The 20,000-nt window shown below is 37.5% G+C and overlaps 1 protein-coding gene and 1 long non-coding RNA gene across 3 annotated transcripts in view; one reads left to right on the top strand and one right to left on the bottom strand.

Annotated features, from left to right (window-relative positions):
* The window catches only part of LOC137649729 (uncharacterized), a 20,431-nt gene extending 1,386 nt beyond the window's left edge, over positions 1–19,045 (top strand). The window contains exons 2-3 of the long non-coding RNA XR_011045842.1: positions 8,860–9,086; positions 18,961–19,045. This is a non-coding gene — a long non-coding RNA (uncharacterized lncRNA). The remainder of the gene's footprint in view (positions 1–8,859; positions 9,087–18,960) is intronic.
* Positions 1–20,000, bottom strand: part of LOC137650094 (PX domain-containing protein kinase-like protein) — a 793,620-nt gene that overhangs the window by 497,434 nt on the left and 276,186 nt on the right. The window lies entirely within an intron of this gene.

Below are 20,000 nucleotides of genomic sequence, written 5' to 3'. Positions count from 1 at the left end.
TGAATGTTTTCGGTCCGATTTCTGTTGAATGTAGTGCTTCCTGGATATGTTTTGTAAGCGTTGAACGTCAGTCCTTGGTTTTCTTAGGATGTTGATTGAAAATCCAGTTCATCAGTTTGTATGTATAACATTCATTAAATGTTTCCTTCTTCGATGGACTATGATACTTAGTCAAAATTGTAGATTCATTACTGTTGATGTCTTGAAGATCTTTCTCTGGTTTTTAGAGTTTTATTCGTTGATTCTTGAAGATCTTTCTCTGATTCTTAGAGTTTTATTCGTTGATTCTAGAAGATCTTCCTCTGATTCTTAGAGTTTTACCGCTGCCACCATTTATTAGTGTGCTACTGTTGTTAACACACGTTGAGTATGTTTGTTGGGATGTTACATCTTCAAGTAAAGTCAATCAAGTTAACTTTAAAAAGGTTTATTCTTTAAAAACAACAGTGTTAACATCTCCATCATAGGAGTATAGCTAGTTTGGTCGGATGACCATTCCATATGAAGTATTGATAAGAACTGGCTAAAATATCGATATCACAGATATCGTATAGACAGTTATCTCAGCATTTAAACACAGAATGAAAACTCTACATTAGTATAGGAAGACACCTGCATCCGATGGCGACACAACTCTCACATGGTTTGTATTTGTGTTTATGCTTCATAAAAATGTTACATTGCTGAGACCTGCTAATCGCATCCTGTTATGATCTGTCTGACTACAGCACTTCTCACGCTAGCTTCTACTTCCACAATGACGTATTACGTCATGTGTTTTAAACATGTAATATAGGATTATTACATCAGTACATATATATATATATATATATATATATATATATATATATATATATATATATATATATATATATATATATATATATATATATATACTGTATATATATATATATATATATATATATATATATATATATATGTATGTATGTATATATGTATATATATATACACATGTTTATATATATATATATATATATATATATATATATATATATATATATATATATATATATATATATATATATATATATATTTATATTCATATCTACATACATTTATACATAAATATAAATATATATATATATATATATATATATATATATATATATATATATATATATATATATATATATATATATATATATATATATATATATATATATTCATTTATATTTATATTTATATTTATTCACATTTATATATTTATATATATTTATATTCATATTTATATTTATACTTATATTTGTATTATTATTATTAGTGTATTTTTGCATGGATGTGTGTGCATCCATTATAGACGCTGGCGCCGATGTTTCTACACCTGTTATTGCTGCCTTGTTAGATGAATGGGAGGAGGTACTATGGTTGGGGGATGTTTTCATTCAAAGCTATAAGTGAGAGTATTGGATGATCTCAGCCATCCCAAAGATGGTTTGGACCTTTTTGGTAGGGTCTTCGGAATCCAGGGGGATCGAATGTTTGGGGTAGGACTCTTGGCTTTTGGTTGGAATCCCATCATTACAGATATGGGGAGGATGTTTCCATAGTTTCTGGGTGTCAGTCCAAATAGGTAGGTTCAACTTACACCTCTGCCTCTATGTCTATTTTGGTGCTATCCTTCTGGTAGGGAATGGCGTGGACCATCTGGGAAGTATACTCTCATTGTGCTGATAGTGGAGAGGGCAAATTTCCTTTCCAAGATATGGTTCCTTAATATTCTGTAGCAGGTAAATCAAAGAATTTCAAATAAAAATTTACCCTTTTATTTTGACATATGGATTCTTCCGATGACAACCTCCCCCTCCGCCTCCCCTTGATATGCTGACTTGCCCCTGGCACTGTTGAAGACCTCTGGCAATTCATTTAAAGAAAATTCTGTTGATGACTCTGGAACTAAAAAGGACCATTCTTTGAATTTTCAAAAAAAAAGGTAATTTGGGCATCACAGGAAAAATGAAAATTCTGCATGTTACCCAAATTCCATTAGAAGCCAATTATAATGTGCTACATAAGATATTTGAATGCTACAGATTAACCCTTTTACCCCCAAACTATTTGGAACTTTCCAACCCTTAACCCCCAGGCGTTTTCTTCTTCAAGCACATGTTGCAATATATTTTTTTCAAAATTTCTCTAACAGCCTTAATTTTTGTCATAGAGAGATCAGGTTGGTCTCATTCTTTTGGAATATGCATGAAGTTTCTCATAAAGTTATAAAAAATATGCAAAAAAATGTTAATAACAGTTTTTTTGCAAGGACGTACCGGTACGTCCATGGGGGTAAACGGATGAGTTTTGTGAAACATACCAGTATGTCTATTGGGGGTAAAAGGAATAATAAAAGAAATTAGAATGAAACTTCAAAATGATAAAAGGGATTCTTGGTTATCATTTTAACTGTCATGAGGAAGTATTCAATGCTAATCGTAACATTATGAGTATTAAAGGTGATCTGTATGATGGGGTACCTAAAGATCTGGATGTCTACAGATCAACATACTGGATTGATAAAGACGCAGAAATAGTTATGCCATCCCAAAGAAAGCTTGTTGCTTAATCTAAAGGAAGTACAGAAAATTATTGTAAGATCTGCAAATTTCTTTAGAGGAAGGTAGGAATGTTCGCACGTGGAGATATATCTCGATTTAGCAAGAAAAGTTAGTTTATAAATGCCAATACATACACACAGTTTGTTATATTGTCCAATTTAAAGACAGACAATGATGATATAAAATTGAACATCAAACCCCATTTAAACTCTAGCTATGGAAGGGGAGTGGTTTTCAATAGAGATTTTTATGAAATTACGGAAGAGGAGATATTGACTATGTGTCCATTATCAGTGTGGAAAGTTCATAAAGTACCTGGAACATCAATGCTTATCCATACTTTCCAGGATGCTGATGTACATTTCCACATTGACATAGAAAATGAAAGGATCAGAGTTCGGCCTTTTTAGCAGAAGCCACTGCAATATTTTAATTGCTTTTAATTACGGCATCCTTCCAGATTTTGTAAGAATTATGAAATTTGTAATACTTGCTCCAATCTTTACCATAGAGAGTGTACACTTGAGGCAAGGTGCTTGAACTGCAACTCTAATCATAAATCTAATGGTAGGAGCTGCCAGATATATGAGTTAGAAGAAGCTTCCCTCAATAAATCAATTATTGAACATGTTAGCGTACGGCATGCCAAGAGATTATTATAAATCAACTACCTGTGCAAGGACATTAAAAACAGGAGAAAAAGTCTCTCGGGAGTCACCTAACCCGCCTAATACAGTAGGAAGTTCTCTAAAAAGAAATTCACCATCTACTGATAAAGTGTTGCATAATAAGGCAAGAATATCTCTTCCTAAAGATTTACCATTGTGTATCAACAAAAGGACATTGCCCACCACTATCCAACCTTTGTCCCCCATTACAAAGTATAGTACTAACCTCTCCCAGCTCATGTCCTTGCCTGGTTTAATGGAGATTTCACTTAGCAGGTGCACCTGTATTGGGGAAGGTACAAACACCTGGTAGCTCATCACCTGTTAATTAGAAAATTAAGAGTCCTCCATCTCTCTCACCCCCCTTCCATAAGAAATATTAGAGTTATGACTCAAATAAATATGATGTTTTGTCTGTTGCTGTTTCTGATCAACCAAAAGACAATTTAAATAAATCAGAGATTCAAGTTGAGGTCGACCATCCCCCTTAACAATTTGATCAAAAGGACAAAGAGAAAATCACAAACACAAAACCCAATTTCTTAAGACCCTCTCTAATAAAACCACTGGGAAATAATGTTAGATAAAAAATTGCTATTGGAAAGACTTTATCCAAAAGTTCTTCCAAAAAATAAACCATTGTTTTTTCCTCCATTTTGCAATGGAATTGTCAGGGTTTAAGGCCCAAATATAATTAAGTTAAGCTCCTAATTCACGAGCGTTTTTTCCTCCATTTTTCAATGGAATTATCAGGGTTTAAGGCCCAAATATAATTAAGTTAAGCTCCTAATTCACGAGCATTCCCCAATAATTGTATGTCTATAGGAGAGCAAGCTTTATGCTAATACCCCTTGTCCTCGCAAATATACTAGCTATGGGACACCATATGATCACCGAGCAGGGAGCCATGGTGGAATCCTGATATACGTTCATTGAGATGTTCCCCAAATATCTTTGTCTATTCGTACACCTCTGCAGGCAGTGGTTGTACAGATTTATATAGGGAGAAAGTATACAATTTGCTCTCTGTACTAGCCTCAAATGGATAACATATATGATAATTTAGTAGAGGTGATTCAACAGCTCCCTTAAGCCTTTTCTTTTAGTTGGAGATTTGAATGGTAGACATTCTTTTTGGGGTGATTTTTTAGCAAACACCAGGGGTAATAATATACAGTATCATCAATTGTGGAAAACGAGGATGTTGGACTCCTTAATTCAGGAGAGCCCACACACTCTCATGTTCAGACAGGTACGTTGTCATGCATTGACCTTTTAATTGCAAGCTCTAACTGCATTCTTGATTTCAATTGGTGGATATTAGAGGATTGGCATACTAGTGATCATGCACCAGTCATTATAAACACCAACAATGGTCCACCTTTGCAAAGATCGCCACAATGAAATCTCGGCAAGGCGGACTGTGTTAAATTTTGTGAGCTAAGTGAAATCGAGGGGACTGCAGAAGAGTTTGAAAGTATTGATGATGCTATAGCCTTACTGAATGGAACTTTCCATACAGCAGGAATCAATTCGATTCCCAAAACCGCAGGATTATTCAAACTTTGACCAGTACCTTGGTGGTCTTCAGAATTAACTGTCTTACACAGAGCCACCAGAAAATCTCTTGACTAGATTGCTTAGATGCCGTAATGAGGAAAATTTGATAACATACAAAAAGTGCAGAGCACAGTTCTGTCGTGCCATGAAAGAAGCTAGGCGCCAATCTTGGGTATCTTTTGTTTCCTCAGTCAACAGTAGACCACCACCATCGTCTGTATGGAGGAAAATAAAAAAGATAGCAGGCAAAAATACTCCAAACCCACCACCATTATTGAAGGTGAATGATCAGTATGTGACTGAAGCAAATGATGTTAGCAATGCCCTGGGTGATCATTTCTTAAATGTATCATGCAAGTGTGTAGCAGCTCCTGGTCACCAGTATAGGAGCATTGATAATAGAAACTTTTAAATTTTGTAACAGGAAGGGAAGAGTCGTATAAATCTCCTTTTATTAAAGGAGAATTTGATTACCCACTTGCTACTTGTAACAATACAGTCCATGGACCCAAGGGAATTCCATATGCAATGATAAAACCTGTACCTATTAATACGAAGTTATTTATTTTAAGCATTATTAATAGAATATGGCATGATCATAGTTATCCAAGTGATTGGGAACCAGCCATTATTTTAGCCTTTTTAAAACCCGGTAAGGACTAGTTTTTAGCAGCAAACTATAGACCAATTACATTGACATCTTGTTTATGTAAAATCATAGAGAAGATGGTCAATGCAAGACTGATGTGGTACCTTGAAAAGAAGGCTATTGTATTACCTATTCAGTGTGGATTCAGAAAAATGCACTCGAGTGATGTGTTGATACGACTTGAGTCTATTTGTGAAGCCTTTGCTTCCAAACAGCACCATGTAAGTCTTTTTTTACCTTGAAAAGGCATATGATACTACATGGAGATATTGTATACTTATAACCATTCATAATTTGGGATTATGAGGAGAGCTACCATTGTTCATTCAATCATTTATTTCACTTAGAATTTTTCAAGTAAAAGTATGGGAAACTCTATCAGAGATGAAATGTCAGGAAGGAGGAGTTCCCCAGGGTATTATGCTAAATTTAACCTTATTTGCACTAGCCATTATTGGGATATCCTCTGCCATTCCTCAAGATATTTTCTCTACACAATTTGTCGATGATCTCTTCATATTATTTGCTGGAGCTAGAATGACGATGGTTGAGAGAAAACTACAACTCTCAATTTGCAAAATTATTCAGTGAGCTGATATGGATGGGTTGAAGTTTTCGACAAGCAAAACTGTTGTCCATTTATGTCGAATTCGGGGAATACATCCAGACCCTGATATATACATCAAAGGTCAACGGATCCCATGTGTAAGTGAAGCTAAATTTTTAGGCTTGTTATTTGATTGTAGGTTTACATGGGTTTCTCACTTAAAAGTGTTGAATGTTAAATGTCTTGTTGCTCTGAATCTCTTAAAAGTATTGTTCCATACATCTTGGGGGTGGTAGACTGCAATACTATTTTAAAACTATGCAAGGCCCTGATTTTTTCAAAACTTAGTTATGAGTGTGAAATATACTCCTTAGCCACCCCAGGCTGACTATAGATATTAGATTTAATACATCATGCTGGTATTGGATTGTCCACTGGAGCGTTTGGAACTTCGCCTATGACAAGTCTCCTTGTTGATGCTGGAGAATTACCGTTAGACCTTTACCGAAGGTCTTCTGTTGTTTGCTATTGGTATAGGTTGCAAAGTCTTCCTAATTCTTTAGCGTATCAGACTGCAAACCTTGTAAAGCACACATCATACTTTGAGTTATACCCAAAATCTCCTCAACCTTATGGTTTTCTAGTTAAACAATTAATATACAGTCTTGATATAATTAGAAGAAAGGTGCTTCCATTTAAGGTATCATCAACATTTCCATGGAAATTACCAGAGGTATCTTTTTGTAAATACTTTGTTGGTGTTAAAAAGAATATGACTGGCTTAGAATTCAGGTCTTTTTTTTGTGAAATATGTTGCAGAACAGAGGGGATCAACTTTTGTGTATAATGATGGCTCCAAATATGATGTTGGCATTGGATTAGGAGTACATAGTAAGGATTTTAGTTGTAGCAGTGCACTTCCTCTAACAGCTTCCATATTTACTGCCAAACTCTGTGGCATACTAACCGCTATTGAGAAAATAGTGTTAGAGAAGGAGGGTAATTTTACCATTTTTAGTGATGCAAGGAGTGTCCTTCAAGCTTTAGAAGTTTTTAATTCCAGTAACCCTTTAGTTTTAAAGATTTCAGAATTGCTGAGAGGTAGAGTGGTTTGATTTTGTTGGGTTCCAGCACATGTAAGTGTGTCTGGAAGTGAGAAGGCAGATTTACTGGCGAAGAATGCTGCATCCGAGTGTTACCAGGAAGTTATCCCATTCCCTGTAATGATTTTCTACCTAACATCAAGAAATTGATTCATAATAATTGGTAACAGCAATGGGATAGTCTAGTTGGCAATAAAATGAGAGAAGTAACAAATTTCATATCTGCTTGGAGGTATAACATAATGCCCCGAAAGTGGGAGATGTCCCTTTGTCGTCTCCGCATTGGTCACACTCGGTTGACACACGATTTTCTGCTAAATGGCCAACACCAACCATATCATCATGACTGTTTGGTACTTTTGACAGTGAGACATTTGTCGATCGAATGCCCCACTTATAGTACTGAAAGAAGTACACATCTGTTTCAGGCTCAAGGTGAGGGTAGTAGGTTCATCCCTGCCAAGATTCTCTGACATGTGTCTTACAATAATAGTGGTATTTTTAAATTGAATTTAGAAGCAGGTCTTTTGAAAGTATCTAACTGTTATAAGGATGTTTTTGATTTTATTGTTTTAAACTGAATTAATATTTATTTATTTATTTATAATAAATAATATCGGCATCAATGACCTTTGATGTCAGAATGACAGATAACTCATAATCAGTCAATTAATCAAGATTTAGGCCAATCCTTCTGCAAGGTTTCATGGGAGGAGCAGTGCCCTACCAAAGACCTAACTCCCAGGGAGGATTTTCTGTGCAGGATACAGTAGATCATTCTACCAGTACTTGATCTCATACGAGACCTAGCATAACCAGTGCTGGTCAGGATTTTGGCAGCCACCCTCGTCCTACTCCTGCCTTGGGACATTTTCAAAACACATAGGTACAGTAACACCATCACACAAGATCTACCAAGTCTCTGATACCAATCTTTAATCTAGATCTTCCCACACCAAGGTTTCCCATTTCAGACGTGCCAAAGTGTTGGAACAGGGGACTTCTCAAATCTGATCTCAACACTCATACAAGAAATGAGATGCCACACCATGCTTTCTTGGTTGCCTGCAAGGATTCTATCCAACCAAGTTCTCTTATGTATTTTCATTAGGAAGAGTTGCCAGAGAGGATTACTTTTTAAGGAAACTCACCGTTGTTCCAACTTCCTCTTGGTAATAGAATTCCACACGGTAAGAATTTATTAGACCCTAGTTTTTAGGCTTTTTACAAACACCCTCTCAAATGGATCAAACCAGAAGAGTCACCCCCTGATGGAGTATGTTATTGTTCAAATGTGTATTTGTACAGTTGATGAAAATGGATACTAGAACAAGGAACATGTGAAATAATGACAAAAAAAGGCTTTTGTTTAACAAAAGTTTATGTCAATAGATTTCTTGTGGTTAAGTTTAGATAATAGCTATAGAATGTTGGTTGTACATAAAATACTCTAGTTCTGAATAGGAATTATGGAAGTTTACAACTTATTGAATGTAATAATACATAGTGTGTACTTTATGCACATTTATATATTTAGAAGTTCAAATAGTTTTCTTTACTTGAAAAGCATTGTATGAAATTATGATACTGTATCAAGTTGTAACCATGTTATGTACTTTTGGTGTTCTTAAATAGTAATATGTTTGTTCATCTCAATTAATAATGAGGTTTTTAGCAAGAACTAAACAAAGCTATGGTACAGTATGTATAGTTTTTGGAACTTGAAAGTGAGCAATCTGCAACTAAGATGACTTGATTTCAGAGGAAGGTCGACAAAACCTACAAATCGTTCTTAGATCTGGAGGCAGTCATGAAGTTACAGAGCCCCTTCCCTCCATAGGCACTCGTTTGTGCAAGTCATATTTCTTAGGCAATCCTCTTCGTGATACAAAGAATCATCACGTGTTATGGTGGGCTCCTTTTGGTCCTGACAGAGCGACAAATCTCCGGGATACACATGCTACTTTAACAGCTCTATTGCAGTGTCAGGTATGTCATATTTTCAACGGGCTTTGGTCTTTTATGCTTTTTTAACTTGTGCCAGAATACTCCTTAAATAATTCCACTCTGTAGAGTTTCAGAACAATCACCAATAAGAGGGAAAAGTGTCCTTTTTAACTTTTTTACCATGTTCTAGGGGCCTTTTCTTTATGAAGTCCTGTAGGATAAACACTAACTTGAGAAGGAAAAAAAATGGGAATGTTGTTTATTTCAGTCATATATGAATATATATTGTTGATTCACTTTCATTAATGAACTTTACACAGTAATGCAGTAAAGGGAAGAGCCAGTGTAGAAATGTTCATGCTAGTGTTTATTTTTCTCAATTCTTCAGGTGTTTAGGGGAAGAAATATAACTTGTATCCACATATCAGTAAATAGCACTAATTTATTGTAATGCATATTTCATCTCCTGTACTGCAATATATTTATTTGATAAAAATTTTAAATACAGTGCATGTATATTGACTGTTAGCTGCACTGATAGGAAATATGTTGTTTGCTTACAACCTTAATATTAGAGTGCTGTGTTGATTTTTTTATTTGCTTGTAGAATCACACATATCAAACCTTTCAAAGCATAACAGGAGTACTACTGATATTTAGGAAATTATTAGAAAATCCTGAACATTTCAAAGGTTAAGTCCGCAAATATGCCTCTTTTGAGTCACATACATAAAAAAAAAAATTTGTGTTGTATGCTGTTAAGAATTTCAAATTTTGCATTTGTTAGTGATTTTTACTGCACTAAAATCATTCCTTTAGATTTCCAATTGTTCCTGTGCAAAATACAAAGCTTCCGCTCTTTACTGTGCAGTATTATTTCGGTGAAGCTGAAACCATCCGATAAGCTTTTTTGTCAGGGTGTAACTACCAACCGCTAATTAGTGTGGGAGGAGTTGGGTAAGTTAACACTGCCGCTCACATCAACACTGGCAACTAACCGTCACTTTATTTCGGATTGGTAAAGACATAATCTTTCTCTCCCACCAAACCTTTTTAACCGCTTGCTGTTAAAAGTAACAGGCCTAATGCTTAATAAAACATCCCTTTCTTTTAAGCTGCCTTCCTTACATGGGTTTCCCATGCAAGGTAGGTAGCAAGAGGTCTTTGTTGTCTACCTCTGCTACTCGCCTAACATTCGCTCTGCTTCGGCTGGCGGGCATGAGCAGTGGCTGACAAGACCTCCTAGGAGTGCCATGTCGGGTAACCCTTGATGATAAACCATGAAACGAGCTTCAGTTACGTTTCACAAGAAAAACTTGATGTCGTCCTTCAACTTAATGGGGCAGAACCTTAGCTCTTTGACGGGAAGCAGACAGTACTGCCTAGAGGCTCACCTCCAGGTATTGGATAATTTTCCCTTTGAAGTAGCGTTAAGCTCCATCAGGTGTTGAGCAAATTTACCTTTCGAGGGAAAGTTCCTCCACCAGCCACTGTCCAATCTCCCCAATTACAAGGAGAATTGCAGACAGCGGAAACAGAGGTTGGTCGTCTTTCCTGTTTGCAGGAGAGACTAGCTTCATCTGTGGGGTTTCCCCTTCCGGGGAATTCCTCCGGCGGAACCTGGATTCGTCCATGCGCCGCCCTTACTCTTTGGAGCTTGTCGACAAATGAGTTAGGTGATTGCTTACACTTCTTACTCATTGCCGCCAGACCCTCTGGGTTCAAAACGAGCCTTGTTGCAATTTCCCTCTGGATCTTTGCTGCAGATGGTAATGACTGCTGGCCGATTATGGCCGCTTCCTCTTCCATCGACGAGTCTCGTAGGCCTTAACTCTTCGGGGTAATTACCACATCGTGCCTTTGGGCACAACAAAGGTTTTAGAGCTTTGTGAGGCCAAGTTCTTCACTTCTCCTCATAGTTTTTAACGAGGAAGAAACAGCTGGTCTTCAAGTCCGTCACAGCCTTCTTTGTTCCCGTCCAAGGGATGACATAAAGCTACTCACCACCCCCTTTTTGTGGTAGGATGGATAGGAGTACTAAGAGGACCTTAGTTTCAGAGCTCTTCTGCTCAACGAAGGTGTGCGAGACCTTTGCCTCGCCTCAGTACCCATAGTTTCGGAGCTCTTTTGCCCGACGAAGGCCTGTGAGACCTTTGCCTCGACCCAGTACCAGAGGCAAGAGTTTGCAATACCCTCACCTCATCTTAGTACCCAAGGCGAGGGTTTGTGCGATCTTCGCCTCGTGCAAGACCATCGTCTCATGCTGGACTCTCGCCTCGCACGAGACCCTCGTCTCACCTTAGTACCTATGGCAGGTTGGTGAGACCCTCGCCTCGCCATAGTATCCATGGCAGGTTTGCGAGACCCTCACCTCCCCTTAGTTCCCATGGCAATTTGCGAGACCCTCACCTCCCCTTAGTTCCCATGGCAGTTTGCGAGACCCTCACCTCCCCTTAGTTCCCATGGCAGTTTGCGAGACCCTCACTCCCCTTAGTTCCCATGGCAGTTTGCGAGACCCTCAGCTTGGGCGAAACTCTTGACTCGTGTGAGAGCCTCGTCTTGCTTTAGTAACCATGGTGGGTTTGTGAAACCCTCCTCGCCAGCGCTAGAGTAGCACAAGCTACTGGGTCTAGCAGTAAAATAAAATCCAATGCTGGCGTTTTCAAATTCTCATTCACTGATTCTCGCTGGTGTATGTGAGCACTTGTCAGCGTTTTGGGGATGCTCGCCAGCACTCTCTAGTATCAGATGGCGTTCTCTGATTCTTGGTGACGTTCACAAGTGTTTGCCAGCGTTGGCAGATGATTGCCAGTGTTAGCGGACAATCACCAGCGTTTGCGGACGATCGCCAGCGTTTGCAGACGATAACCAGTGTTTGCTGCCGATTGCCAGTGTTTGCGGATGATCGCCAGTGTTTGTGGACGATCGCCAGCGTTTGTGGATGATCGCTAGCATTTGCTGATTTTCATCACGTCCGCTGGCAAGCCTATACGAACCTGCCAAGTGTTTGTGTTCTTTCTGTTCTGGGACAAGAAACCCTTCATCCGAGACTGCTTCTTCATGGGTAACTCTTGTCCTTGAGAAGTTTTACACAACTACAGGCATTCGTTAAAACTTTATAAAAGGCTGAAATTAACTTTTGTGGCGCCTGCGCTCTCACCAAGACAAAACCTCAAGGTTATTGCCACAAATACGGCTTACTACCGATGGCTTAAGTCAACCGCATGTGTCAGTGAGCCTTTGAACACAAAAAGTTCTTGTCAGATGCCGAGTTTCAACGAAACATAATCTGTCTGGGTTATTTTCTTGGGTTTCGTTGCCCAACGGAATGGAGAGTGCTTCAGAGCATTCGCACAACGGGCTTGGGATGTATAACCTTACTAGGTTATTATTTCAAGGCATTAGTCCCAAGTTAACAGCTTTTGTTTATGGTGTAGTGGTTTGCGGACTGCGGCTAGACGTAGCACCCAGACTGTCTAGTGTCCGAATGCCAACTACACCCCAGCTTTTCACTACAATGAAATACGGTGTAGTGGTTTGCAAATTGTGGCTAGATGTAGCACATAGACTACTTAGTTTCAGAATACCAACCACACTCCAATGTTCACTACACCAAAAAAAGAGAAAAAAAAGATGGAATGCCCAGAGATCTGGGCAAAATATAAGCAGTCAAGAATGAACTGGGCACTAGGCAACACCCCTTGATTTTATACTGGGAAAGGGAACCCAGCTAGAACTGTGGTTATACCATCTCACTTATACTGGCATGCACAGAGTCCTATATTAATAGCTGCAGCATGCTCTCAAGATAGGATACTTTTTTTATTTAAAGATAATTGAACATTAGGAGAGGAAAATAAACAATATTATTGCTTAATGAAAGGCTGGAACATAAACACCCTTTGGGAGGAGGTTTAATGATAGAAAATATAAAAAAAAAACCCAGTTTATTGCAAAAACAATGTTATATACATCAATAAGAAGATTTCTATTGCAAGAAAAACTAGTATTCCTTTTCACTTCAGTCCTACACTAACTAGACTTAAAATTGCTTTGAGAGAAAAAATAAACCATTCACATTGTAGAAATCATATGAATACAAATCATCAGGAACAGGTTAATCAGTAAGCCACACATAAAACAATATAAACTACAAAAAAATCCTTCAAATTACCATCCCATTGGGTTCCAGATACAAAATTCAACAGTTATCATCAGCCAACTTTAGCTGTTAAGATAAAGATAAAGCCTTTTCAGTTAAGGCCAACATAGTCAAGACAAAGTTCCGAGCCTGTGACATAAGAAAACTTCAGGCTTGAAGGAGAACCCCATAACATTGCGGTTCACGACCTACACAGTGAGTCAATAGGGCCTGGACATAAATCTCCGACTTCTTACTAATAATGGATACACAACCGTAGGGTTTTTTCACTAACGTGTCCACAGCACTGATATCCTAAGAATCCCCCACAGTAAAAAACTCCAAAACATCTGATCACAAGCTTGAAATCTCTACACACCACATCCATCGTCTAATAACAACCTTGAAATCTTTACACAATGTCCCCAAAAACTACTGACCATCACCTATGTTAAAAGTGCAACTAAGGGCATTTTCCATAAGGGTTTTGACACTTTGTCGACTTCTTATCACGAGGTTTACCTTCAGGAGCAGGGTCATGGGGTTCAAGTTTCATCGTCTAGTAGATGTAGATACCAATAAAAGTTATACCCCACACAGATAATACCCTTTCTTCTTTCCCTGTCATTGCTTGTTCTCGGCTAGCACTCTGTTCAATATTCAGTAAACTACACCAGAAATTGTATAACCGTATGTGGTCATAAAATAGTCAACACTATCAGCGAGGTCAAACTTAGCACTTTCAAATTCCTCTACTGTGCCCTGCCCTTGGCAGGATTTTCAGTCTTTTTTTCTAATTTAAGTTCTGATACCTTGCTTGATAACTGGTTTGCAATTAAAAGGCAACAAAAGCAGAGGGGATTTTAATCGCTCTCGCCGCCTATTTTCAATAGGTTCTACCAATTTTTTTAATTCAGATAATTCATCCAAGTGAACCTGTTTTTTGACAATCTTCACCATCTTATAAACATTTTTAGCATATGATCCCTGCTGGGTGCAGGGTGCCGTGACTCTTTAATAACCAAAAAAAAGAATTTTAAGTGATGGACTGGAGATAAACAAATTAAACAGTACATAGAATATTCAATGGAATAAAACATTGTGCAAATACAAACTAAAAAATAAAAATAGAAATGAGAAATAAATCTAGAAATAATTTGTATTTTTCCTATACATTTTTTTCCACAACTGTGGAGTGCTTAAAGATCTGGGTATAAAAGTAAGCAATCAAGGATGAACTGAGCACTGGCGTGGTCCGACTTTTGCGCTCAAGAAAAATGAGCGCCAACAATTGCGCGCAAGACAAAAGTGCGCACTAACATATGAGCGCCATAATTCAAAACTCAATCCTCTCCTTATTTTTTTGTATTGACATTATAGACGTTTAGTACTCACTGTTACAATCGTTTGGATATAAAGGAAGAAGAAACAATCTTAAACACGCACATACATACACGCATACACACTGTGTATCTATTTATTATCTGTATCTATCTATCTATCTAAATATCTATCTATGTCCCTCGATAACTGTTGTTCGTTTAGTAAAAAGTGTTTGTTTACTTCGTAAAATTGGTTTTAAAAAAATGGCATGTTATCGGTTGTTTATTATTGTTAAAATTCCTTAAAATCTTTAGTTTACATTGTTAACTTGTTTGGTTACTATCGTTAACTTTCATTTTGTGTGCGTATCGTTTGGTTATTAGTATATCTTTGAAATTATTCTTATGTTGAAAATTTAAAAAAATTTTCTAAGAGAAATACTTTTGATTTATTTTAGTTCAAAGTACCCTCGCTATGGAGAAGGTAACATCATCCAAAGGAAAAGATAATATATTGCACGAAGGCTACTGTTTCAGATTTGACAGAGTGCTTAAGAGTGGGAAAGAGTCATGGCATTGTGTAGACCGGAAGTGCAAAGGAAGGATATATGTTATTGGAGATGAATGCACATCTGCCAGTGAGCACGATCATGTTCCAGATCCTGCAAAGTCTGAGTCTAGATTATCAATGATGCAACTTCGTGAAAGAGCTGCAACATTGAATGATCCACCAAGGCGACTCATTCAAGAGGCACAACTTAATTTCCGTCCGGAAGTAGTTGCTATTCTTCCAAAGTACCAATCCCTTCAGCGAACAGTAGAAAGACAAAGGAAAGCCAAAGGATTATCTCTCTCGGCTCCAAGTTACGTAGGAGAAATAGATATACCTCAAGAACTTGTTTGCACGTATGATGGAGAAACTTTTCATGCATATGACAACGGTAGTGATGACCCCGATAGATATTTTATATTTGCTACTCCTCAAAATTTGAAATTGATGAAAGAAAATAAGCACTGGATGGGAGATGGAACGTTCAAAATAGCTCCTCAGCGATTCTATCAGCTATATGTGATTCACATCATTTATAAAGGAATCGTGCTTCCAGTGGTTTATATTCTCCTTCAGAGGAAATCCGTGGAAGCATATAACCGTGCTCTGACACAACTACATTTCATGGATACCGAAATTGTTTCAGCTTCCATATCGTGCGACTATGAAAAAGCTTCATAAAGATTTTCTTTCTGTCTTCAGAAACACTGAGGTGTTTGGGTGTTTCTTCCATTTATCTCAGGCCGTATGGAGAAAAATACAAGACTTAGGATTGACCAGTTTAGAAATACGAAAATGTACAAAAATGCTAGTGGCCTTGGCGTTCGTTCCCCACAATAATATTACAAAGTAAAGATAATACTCGACTTTCCAGAGGCAGATGAGGCTGGAGAAAACATCATAGCGAGATAATAATCCAAAAATAGCGTGAGAGCACTGGGTAAACACCGTGTAAGGCCGCTACAAAAGAAGGAATAACAAGATGGCGCCCGGTCGTGACGTCATACAGGTACTCAACAGTAGGAGTAGAGCGTGCCTTGATAATGGCTCTCCTCCAATTCTTGCCACTTTCCCCTTTCGAAGCGAAAACAGTATTCGGGGTGTAGATAGCTATGTGGCGTGTCAAGAGTATGTCCTCTGATATTATTCGATATCCCTAAAGGCGAAAGCCAGGGATATTCGCGCCAGGAGTTAGAATTCTGGATACCTTAAGTAAAATTCTCTGGGATATATCACTGTAGTTAAATATAACCTAGGAAGCTACTTTTAAGTAATTTCCATCAGGATGACATGACCTGAGCCCAAAAATAAGATGCATTTCTGTTTAAGAAAGTATAGAAATGGAAGAATATGTTAGTTTTAGCAATCATTATAACTACAAACTCATCAATGAGATTATGTAAACATACCAGCTACCACCATTTTGGCAAAATACGTAGACCCACACAATCCTAAAGGAATTTTTTATTTAATAGGTAAAATTAATGCCTTTTTTTTTATTTTACTTAAAAACGCAACTACAGTATATGATTATAATGAGCACATTATTTGCTGTGAACTCAATCCTTTTATATTACAGTACTATATAAGTAGAAAAAAAATCATACCATTATTAAAATCCAACAGCTGTTTATTTCTTTTTTTGTTCGGTTGTTGTGGCTGTGCGTGTTTATACAATGATTATTTTGTAATGTTACTGACAATACTTTTATTATCTTTTATTTTTTTAGCCCATTGAAGTAGAAGATGAAATAAATATAATTACCGTGAAAGAGACGACACAGTTATGCCATGCTTAAAAAATGCGCCTAGGCTACGTGTCGCTTGAACTTACAGTAAGTACAGTTTAGGTGTACGGTAGTGATATTACTGTATATATATTACAGTAATATACACTAAAATATCAGTGAGTATCAGATTACAGTACAGTATTACTAGATAGGAACGACTTTTGTTATACAAAGCAATAAGGGGATGATGACTCTAAAGCTGTACTTTAGCACAATATTGTACTGTAACCTTACTGTGTCCAGTATGTAGTGTACATGTGTGCAAATGTATGTACACTGTACATATGATTATAAACTGTTGTTGAAACCAAACTAAAACTATATTAGGTAGTATTTACTGTGTTAATCATCAGTTCGGGCACACCCTAGTGCAGCATTTTTTCGCGAAGTTCTCCTTTTCGTGGCTGTATCTGTAACCTAACTACTCCAAATAACGAGGGCAAAAGGAGAATCACAAAGAATTCAATCTACTCTTGGATCAGGCAAGTATTAGAATGGCTATGGGCTTCAGATACTTGGGCCTCAGGTAGACATCCTTGTGCCCATGATGTCAGTGGAGTAAGTACTTCCCTGGCATTCCAAAAGAATTTTTCTGTTCTGCAGGTGCTTCAAGCAGACAGGTGGAAATGTCAAACAACGTTCACCTCGTGCTACAGTACCTGCAAGACAAAACTCACAGTAGCGCTACCTGCAAGACAAAACCCACAGTAGCTTAGACACATTCTCAATAGGTCCTGTGGTGCCTGCTCATAATGTGATCTAAACACCCCAGTTCCCTTGTGGTACAAGTATCAGAGGTTTGAGGGTGGTGGTTACCAGCAAAGTAAGTTTGGTATGAATATGGCAGTGACTGGCCACTTCCTACTTCATCTTCCCCTCATTTGAGGTGCGGCATTCAGGGAACTCTGTGCAGCTGACCTCGTTCTTCTGTGAGTAAGTATCATACACGCACTTTGGACAACCGCATATACATGTACAGTATATAATGTATGTGGTATGTCCCCGTCCTCCTGTCAGGGGGAGGTGGGAAGAAATATACATTAGTAGAAGGCTTGGCTTGAATAGCTACAATATGTTTCAGGAGATTAACTCTTTATTCTCCAGCAATGATTGCTCAGGCCATTATCGTACGATGATAACGTAGTGCAAGATCCCTCAAGGTATCTTTACACAGAGGCCATCCCGGGACAGTTGCTAGCCAGTTGGTTTTCGGACTTCCACAAATCCTAAAGGTGAGTTTCCACAGTAAAGAGCGGAAGTTTTGTATTTTGCTCAAGAACAAATGAAAATTTGGAAGTAAGTTGTACTTTTCTTAGCAATACAAACCTGGAGCTCTTTACACATACTGACCCGCCAGCACCTACCCCCTGAATGTCTTGCCGCAATTGCAAAAGTGACGGTTAGTCGCTAGTGCTAGTGTGAGCGGTAGTGTAAACCTAACCTGTTCTTCTCCTGCTAACTAACGGTGGGTAGTTACACCCTGACAAAAAAGCTTATCGGCTGGTTTCAGCTTTGCAGAAATAATACTCCATAGTAAAGAGCTCCAGGTTTGTATTGCTAGGAAAACTACAAATTACTTCCGAATTTGTCATATTTTATTGGTTACTGTAATGTAAGAATGAAGGAATTAATATCACTGATTAATGTTGGGATAGGAAATAGATAATAGAAAAACTTTAAATTTTTTATTTTGGATTTGATATCTTTTCGAGCCATTCTTCCTAATATGATTGATTTTGAAAGCATAAGCATGAATATCATTGCCAATTTCAACGTGTCTTGATTGTTTGAAGGCCAAAACCTTATAAAACCTATATTATAGCCTATAATGTACTGTATGAGGCTTCTACCTTGCATGTGCTGTCCTCTAATGGGCCTTTATTATCGTGTCGAAAGAATCAGGCGCATTTAGTGTTTGATGAATACACTGAGACAAATGTTTTTATCATTTTTTTTTTATTGTAAGTTATGGGAAACCATATCTTTTGACCAGCCAATGCTGATATGAAATATTTCCGTAAAACCCCCGATGTATATTTATAGACTCGAAAACATAAAGCTGTGCAGTACAATATATTAATTTTCAGAATTTTATAGTTACTTTTTTTTCCAGCATCCATACATAATTCCTGCAGTCAGTAGTGTTGCAACGGAAGCTGGAGTATGTGTTATACGGCCTTGGTTTTCTCAGGTAAGAACTTGTCATTCCTCGTTGAGATTTAGGCCTATGAGGGTTGACATGTAATGTATATTTCTAATGACATTGATAAGTCAAGCCATCACACTTTGTAAGAGTTATGAACCAAAAATGTCACTATGTAGTTTGCCTCATTTTTTAGATTTATGGGCTCAAACTAATATTAGGATTAGGAAAAGTGTAGTCCCTTTATTATAATACTCTGAAGTTTAACCCTCACTACTTTATTCTATGAGTTTCACAACTATGTTACTTTTATTTCCTTTCCCTCTTTAGTCTTCTTTCCTTTTCCATTATAATAAGGTAAAAAAAAAAAGGTAAGGATAAGAGGTGTATAGGAGATGAAGTAGAATAGATGCATAGTCATTATGAAAAGCATGATAGAACAATAATAGAAAGCTAAGAAGTATTTAGATCTTCTGTAGTATATGAGTTGTTTAGTCATAAATTACTTTTTTATTCAGTTTTATTTCAATGAATCTGACCGCATATTCATAATGCATATCTCCTCAAAGCGTACAGCTTCCTGACTTGGGTCGAGATTGATCTGCATCCCCTTTGCATGAACTACCATGGTAAGCGGTGTTCCTTAGAATTCCCTCATGATTTTGTAGGGAGTGACCATTTTCCCATCGGGAGAAATATCATTCTCTTCATAGAAATGAACAAAGAGGGATTGTTCTCCTTTCTTGTTTTCTTCCTTAGATAGCAAAAAGAGTAAGCTAATTTTTGGGCTCAGCCATGTCGTGCTGATGGAAGGTTCCTTTAGGCAGCTTTCTAAGGGATATTTAGCTACAGTGATACTTTCAGAGAATTAACCATAGGCCTCCAGAATTCTAACTCCTGGCACGAGTATCCTTAATTTAACTTTAAGGATATCGCATAAAATCAGGGGACGTATTTTTTTATACGACTCATGGCAATCTTCACCCCGAATAGATACTTGTCATTAACAC

Source organism: Palaemon carinicauda, chromosome 11 (genome assembly GCF_036898095.1).
Source record: "Palaemon carinicauda isolate YSFRI2023 chromosome 11, ASM3689809v2, whole genome shotgun sequence".
In the NCBI taxonomy this organism is placed as follows: domain Eukaryota; kingdom Metazoa; phylum Arthropoda; class Malacostraca; order Decapoda; family Palaemonidae; genus Palaemon; species Palaemon carinicauda.
Note: the sequence above shows the minus strand (reverse complement) of the source record. Positions and strands in the feature narration are given on the sequence as shown.